The sequence below is a fragment of the Pteropus vampyrus genome, unplaced genomic scaffold (assembly GCF_000151845.1).
Source record: "Pteropus vampyrus isolate Shadow unplaced genomic scaffold, Pvam_2.0 Scaffold6, whole genome shotgun sequence".
Classification (NCBI taxonomy): Eukaryota; Metazoa; Chordata; class Mammalia; order Chiroptera; family Pteropodidae; genus Pteropus; species Pteropus vampyrus.
Genome location: NW_011888787.1, coordinates 8,299 through 15,530, shown reverse-complemented (window position 1 = coordinate 15,530; position 7,232 = coordinate 8,299). Strand labels below are relative to the sequence as shown.

Genomic DNA, 7,232 nt, shown 5'->3' with positions numbered 1-7,232 from the left:
GGGAATTCAGGGAACTGCTGCAACTGCGTGAAGCAGAGAGCGTCCCTTCTCAGGGTCTCGCTCTTTTCTCTGAATATTCATCTCTGGTCTTGGGGACTGTGATTGTGTGTACACAATCCTCCTTTAGTTCTGGGAGCCAGGCTTGGCAGGTCTCTCACGAGTTTTCTACACCGGAAAGGAAATACGAGGAAGTAGTTTCAAGTGGGAAAAGCCCAGGATTCAAAAAAATCCCCAAACCTAGCTAGTTAAAAGGACGTGTATGGCACCGTAAATGGAACCACACAATTGGAACTATATGCTCTGTATCAGAATGCATTTGTAACGTCCCTGGTGGTCTAGTGGTTAGGATTCGGCGCTCTCACCGCCGCGGCCCGGGTTCGATTCCCGGTCAGGGAATGATGTTTTTATTCTTAATTGTTACTCTATAGAATAGAATCTTCGAATGGTTACATGGTTTTTTTTTTCCTAGTCATTTCCCTCATCTATCCAAAGTTGAAATACAGGAAATGCAGAAAAACACACAAAACATCGCTCTCAATTCTATCACACAAGATAACATCCAATTTTTGATGTTATGAAAATGGAATCATGCTATACATGCTATTTTATTACCAGCTATTTTTTAAGTTAATGTATTTCCAGCACATATTCTTCAGCAACATGATATTTTCTTTCATTTTAATTATTTAATTTTGAAAGGTAATATATTTACATGATTTAGGATGCAAATATGCAAAAGGACATAACAGATAAACCTAATTTTGACCTCTACCATCCAGTTTTCCTCTAATAAGACCAGCAATGTTAAGTTTTGTAATTATAATGTAAATATTTAATATAAACTCAATACATACATATATATTTAAACATGTTTTCCCCCTTGCACAAATGATAGCAATCTATACACGCTTTTCTGCAGTTTTTCTTTTTCACTTAATGATGTATTTTGGAAGTAGTTCCGGGTTAGACATAAAGAGCTTCCTTATTCTGTCGTATGGCACATAGTATTCCGTAGTTAATGGAACCAGCTTCCTATGGATGGACACTTAGGATATTTATAAACCTTTGCTATTACAAACAATGCTGCCATAAATAACCTTGCACATGTATCATTTTGTGGAATAAATGTGAGAAATTGAAATGCTGGTTCAAAAGGTATGTGCATTTGTCAGTATGCCCTCTTTAGATGTACCAATTCATGCTCCCACCAGCAATTTATAATGTAAAAGTCTTTTTTAAAAAGTTCCTGGTTTTTTTTTCATCAAAATGGATTTAATACATTGTATTTCTGGACTTTTAGTTTTTGACTCCCTAAAATTTTGGTTTTACAAATAACTCTTTGATGAATATCTGCAGAGACACATCTTTGTGTATATCTTAGATATTACCTTTGGATAAATTCATAGAAGTGGCATTCCTAACTCATACTACATATTAATGGATTAAAGAATTAAATGCAACTAAGACAATTAAAAGCTAGGAAAAAAAATAGTGGATAAAAACATTATCTTAATTTTGGGCTGGAGAAGACTTTTCCAAGGTAAAACCAAACACAAATTATAAAGGATAAAACTGAAATATTAGACCACGTAAAAACTACCGCCCATTTAAAAGTCTTGCAAATAATATGAAAAGACAAACGACAAACTGGTAAAATCAGTAATATAAATATAATATAAATATCGAATAGAAAAAGAAACAAAGCATATGACTCAGTAAATCTCAAAACTAATACGAATAACAATAAGTTTATGAAAGTGATCAACGACAAGAATAATAGAATATATGTAAATTAAAATAACACTCCATATTTTTATCCTGCACTTTTGTAAAGATTAAAAGTATGACGATACCCAGTTAACTGATGTAATTTGGTAATACTCATTGAATAGTGACGATTGGTGATCTCTCTCCACACAGCCATTTCTCAATATGTATTCAAAGCTTTAAAATATGCAAATGTTTTCAACTGCAACTTCACCTTTATGCATTTGCCCTAAGGAAACACTCTCAAATGCATAACCACGTGTGTACAGTGATAACTCCCGCAATAGAGCCTTAAGTCATCCCCTGGATTTCAGAGGCCCCCTTCAAACGACGCTAGATAAATTAGAATTGAGTTTCCTTAAAGCTGTGAAACAGTAAAAAAATTACCACAGAATTTTTAATAGTACTATAGGGAAAATCCTAGAGAGCTTCTTTTCCTTTTTATATTTCGGCTTTGTATTGATAATTTCAATTGACATGAATCTCAAAATAGAAAAAAAGATGAGGACCCAAACGAGCTTTTCTACATAAGAAAGAATATCAGCCTGCGTATTCGTGTGCGTTGGTGGTATAGTGGTGAGCATAGCTGCCTTCCAAGCAGTTGACCCGGGTTCGATTCCCGGCCAACGCATCTTTTGCATTTTTCCAATTTTTCCTCTAAACTGAGTAGACAACAACAACGAAAAGGAGTGTTTGGCCACCCTTTACGTCTCTGGGGGAGTGTCTCCTGAGAGAGACCCTCCAGGTTTCTTGTAGCTGCTTCTCAGAGCCAAGCCCGTCTGTTGGGTTCGGCCGCTGGCTTCGCATCAGTTTGTGGTAATAGTCTTTGCGGGGTCTTTAGGGAAGTTTCTGAAATACAGGCTGGTCAGATTTGTTTTCTGAATTCTCGGAGGCGGCTCTGATTTACGGAGTCTGAATAAGGAAGTCGCCCAGGAGCCCCGTTCCCGAGAGAGAGCCGGTAAATTTACTTGCCGTAGTTCGAGAAGCAAGAAAAAATAAAGGGGGGCCCTCACTCTCTCCCGCAGCTCACCAGCTGCGCTTCTCTTCCGGTTCCACCATTCTGGGGACAGAAACCTAGATTCTAGGGCCTAAGCTGGAGATGTAAATGGGAAAATCTTCTTGGACTGCTTCTCGCAGCCGTGGGCGGGGCGGCTTGATTCTTTGGACGAGGAGAGGTGACAGGAGGAGGGGCCATTGGGGACGCAGTCCCCAGGCCTCTGCAGTCGTCCTCAGACCTCGATCAGGACCTGCGCGCGCCACTGCCGGGTGGAGGCCGGTGATGCGGACGCCGGCGCCGCGAGTTTCAGAGGCTCAGAACCAGATTCAGGTGTCTGGGCTTGGAAGCTGCAGAGTGGAAACGTTTATTCGGGTTTTGACCCAAATAGATTATCCGAGCTGAGTAGAACAGCAGCATGAAGTAGGTTCCTGTCTCAAGAGGCATTAAATGAAAACCCAGTCCGCCGCCTTGCAAGTGGCGCGCCGTGATCGTATAGTGGTTAGTACTCTGCGTTGTGGCCGCAGCAACCTCGGTTCGAATCCGAGTCACGGCATGTGAGCATCCTACCGGGCTTCGGCGGTTCTTCTTTTCAACCTTTTTAAGGTGAAAACAGTTTATAATTCTGCCTTTGCGCTAGGCAGCGTCGCAGGAGTGCAGCTAACGAATTGAGTGAATAATTGTCCCCACTCAGCTCACTCTGTGGCTCGCAGACCCAGGGGAGACGGTTCAGGGTGGGCTGCAGAGCCTCGGAGCGGCGACTCAGGCTGCAGAGGGAGGTCCTTGGACCTCACCTGAGCGGAGCGGAGAACCCTTCGCTGGAGACTCCGGAGCTCAGTGCCTTAAATCTCGGCGGGACCTTTGCACCTAATGAATATGGTCTTTGAAATTTTGATATTTAGAAGTAAACTCGGGCCCCCGATGAATAGCGATTTTCGTTGGATCTATTTTCCCAGTGACGCGTCAGCCTCACCCCCACCCCACTTCCAGGTCATCAAGGTTAGGAGAGAAAAGGGTTTCCGGTCGAAAAGAAGGAAGCAGGGGCCGCAGCCCCAAGGTCCCGGAGCACGAGCCGCGCCCCTCGGACTCCCGCGGCTGCCTGCGTCGCAAATCCCCGTTCCCGCGCGCTCTTTCGCTTTCTCCTCAGGAGTCCTGGTCCCAAATGCCCGGTTCTCAAAGTGAGCCGGTCCATCGAGGTGTCAGGACCAGTGATTCTTTCCTGCGTCCTCCGCAAACCCGCCTGGCCCTGCGCGGTCCCTATTCCTCTCTAGAAGTTTCGGGTTCCTTAGTGGTAAAAGGCTGCTATCGCGTGCGCAAAATTTGGGATTTCGAGATTTCCTTCACACTAACCGGTGTATGAATAGAATGCACACTGGGTCCATAAAAAGAAAGTATACTGATATGGGAAACTCGCGCTCAGCTGTGCCCGGCTAGCTCAGTCGGTAGAGCATGAGACTCTTAATCTCAGGGTCGTGGGTTCGAGCCCCACGTTGGGCGCAATTCTGCTTTTCCTGATCCCCTCCGTCAGCTTCCAACAGAATCAGCAGTTTCTAACTAGCCGTTATGGCCGCCATTGTTTTAAACTTTTGTAAATGATTTCCTCTGTTTTCCCCAAGTTCAGCGGAAAAGAGTAATCCAGGCCAGGGGTTCGAGCAACTCAGTTCTTTGAGGCTAGGTGATCCCTGACCCAAGTAACATGTTAATCTCATCTAAAATTTACCTTCACAGGAACATCTAGAGTGATGTTTGACCGAATATTTGGGTACCATGGCCTAGTCAAGTTGTCACATAACATTAACCATCACAATTAGGAAAATAGGTAAGTGAGAATGTGTGTGTGTGTGTGTGTGTGTGTGTGTGTGTGTGTGTGTGTGTGTGTGTGTGTGGTGGGGAGGGGGCTGGGGGTGTAGGTGGTGGTAGGGGGAGTATGTAAAAGAGATGAAGTGCTTAAAACTAGAAAATCAAGAAAACAATATGTGTTAACAGGGATAGAAATAAATAGCTAATCGCTGATAAAAAGAATTTAAAGTAGTTACTTCTAAGAAGCAGGAAGTTGAGGAGGGATCAGGGACTTGGTTTTCATTACAAACTTTAAAATAGAGTTTGACTCTGTGACCTATGTGCATATACAAGTTTGATAAAAATAAGTGCTAAATAAATGTTTTTGCATGTTGTAGTTTTTCAAGTATTTTACCAACTTGACTTTTGAATTTCACAAGGCCCTGCTGTGGCCCCAGGTGGCCTTGTGCATATTGACACAGGCCACGCAGGCAAAAGCTTGAACTGAAGCTGTTCTGAATCTTACCACAAGGCAGAGAGCGCCTTGTGATCTTCCCAAAACAAGTTAGGGTGAGAGTCTTGTGAAGAGCTGCCACAAGAAAATAAAAGATCCATTATCTAACATCTCAGTCTGATGAAAAATTTAAGTCTCCTCTTTCCATTTTTTATTAGGCTCAGGACCCACCACAAAGGTCCCATTCTGCAGGGTGTGTTCTGTGTCTTCTTGAGCCTGAGCTAGCTATCACAGGAACTTGGGAATAGCATCTCTACAGTCCCGTGGCTCCAAACTTGTGAACCACTTTCTCAGAACCCCCTTCGGTCCAGAGAACAAAGCAGACCGTCATAGCACCAGCCCCTCACTTACAAGATTCAGAGCAATGTGTGAGACCACCTTCAAGAACATTCTCCAAGCAAAGTGATGGGTTCGTACTGCCATTAAATGGCAGGTAGGATGCCAAGAAAAGAGCGTTCTCTTAAAATGTGGGAATGGGACTAGATGCAACTTCATTGGAGGGTAATTAGTCAGGAATTAGCAAAATTAGAAATGCACAAATACTTTGATCAGGCAAGTCCACGTCCAGGAATCTATTTTAAGGAATTCTTGCACAACTGATAAGGATATATGTATAAAAATGTTCTTGAAGAATTATTTATAACAATAAACATTAGAACCACTGATGTCCATCAGTTGAGGAATGTTTAAATACATAATGACCGGTCCATACCATAAAAGGATATTCAGTTGTTTAAAAGGACAAGATAAATAATGAAATGGTGAAGAGCTGCCACTGAAAAGAATTACAGTAGCTAATATTTAATGAACATTTACTAAGTGGTCAAATACTTTATGTGCCTATCTCATTAAAATTTAGATTAGCCCATGTGGGAAAAAGGTGCTGTCCCTAAGTAGGCTTGAACCACCAGCCTTTCAGTTAACAGCTGAACATGCTAACCAATTGCACCACAGAGTGTTCTGATAGAAAAATCTCACAGAGAAATGGAAACCATTAAAAAAAAGAACCAAACGGAAATTCCAAGACCACCCAATGGGCTGATGAACAAAATGACCTGACAGCAGCAATGCAGATGATGCATGGTTTGAGCAACGTGGGTTCCGCTCACCATGGCGAATCTGTCTACAACCACTACCAAGTGCCCAAACAGCCAACAGCAGAAAACAATTCAGCCCCCTTATATGAGAGAACTCCCCAGTGGGGGGTGGGGGAGGGTATCAGCCAGCCACAGGATGGCAGGTTGATCACATAGGACCGCTGCCCTATGGGAGGGCAACATTTTGTTCTCACTGGAATGGACACGCACCTTTATTATGGCTTTGCCTTATCTGCCTATAATGATTCTGTAAAAACTACCATCTGGGTGGCCTTCTGGAATGTTTTATTTCATATCTTGGAATTCCATAAGCATTCCTTCTGACCAAGAACTCATTTGACAGTTGCCCTGGGCTCACGCTCACTGGTCTTACCCTGAAGTAGCTAGCCTGATGGAACAGTGGAATGTCCTTTTGAAGATTAAGTTTCAGTGCCAGGTGGATGACAATACCTTGAGGATAGGATATCCTGCATGATGGAATATGCTGGAAATCAGCAACCGAAATATGGTGCTGTTTCCCCCAGGTTCGAGAATCAGGTGGTAGAAATGGGAGTGGCTCCTCTCACTATTACAGCTAGTGAACATTTTGCTTTCCACCCACCCTCGTAAACTTTGGGCTCTGTTGATCTAGAAGTCTTAGTTTGAAAGACAAAAATGCTTCCACCAGCAGGTACAATAATGACTTTGTGAAAGCGAACACTGAGACTGCCAGCGGGCCACATTGGGCTCCTCATGACAAGGGAACCCACAGGTAAAGAAGGTTGCTTTATACTGACTGGGGTGATTGATTCTGACCACTGTGGGAAAACTAGATGCCACTACATAATGGAGGTTAGGAGGGGTGTGTAAGGGATGAGAGAGCCCTTGTGCAACCCCTTGGTACTCATCACTCTCTGTGATTAAAAGTCAATGGAAAACAACAACCCAATGCAGGCAAAACCGAAGGTTTTGGATCACTCCACTGGGCAACAAACCAGCACTGAGCCATGGTGCTTGCTGAGGGCAAAGGAAATATGGAATAAGTAGTGAGGAAAATAGTTATAAATACCAGTGACAGTTGCAGAATTGAGAGCTGTGATCG

At 43.1% G+C, this 7,232-nt stretch overlaps 4 non-coding genes across 4 annotated transcripts; all 4 read left to right on the top strand.

The window, feature by feature from the left end:
- The first annotated feature begins 324 nt into the window (after window positions 1-324).
- TRNAE-CUC lies at window positions 325-396 on the top strand. The gene has a single exon. It is a non-coding gene; the product is annotated as a tRNA-Glu (tRNA).
- Window positions 397-2,326: 1,930 nt separating this feature from the next.
- TRNAG-UCC lies at window positions 2,327-2,398 on the top strand. The gene has a single exon. It is a non-coding gene; the product is annotated as a tRNA-Gly (tRNA).
- An 847-nt stretch (window positions 2,399-3,245) lies between these two features.
- Window positions 3,246-3,317, top strand: TRNAH-GUG. The gene has a single exon. It is a non-coding gene; the product is annotated as a tRNA-His (tRNA).
- Window positions 3,318-4,185: 868 nt separating this feature from the next.
- TRNAK-CUU lies at window positions 4,186-4,258 on the top strand. Its single transcript has one exon. It is a non-coding gene; the product is annotated as a tRNA-Lys (tRNA).
- The last annotated feature ends 2,974 nt before the right edge of the window (window positions 4,259-7,232 follow it).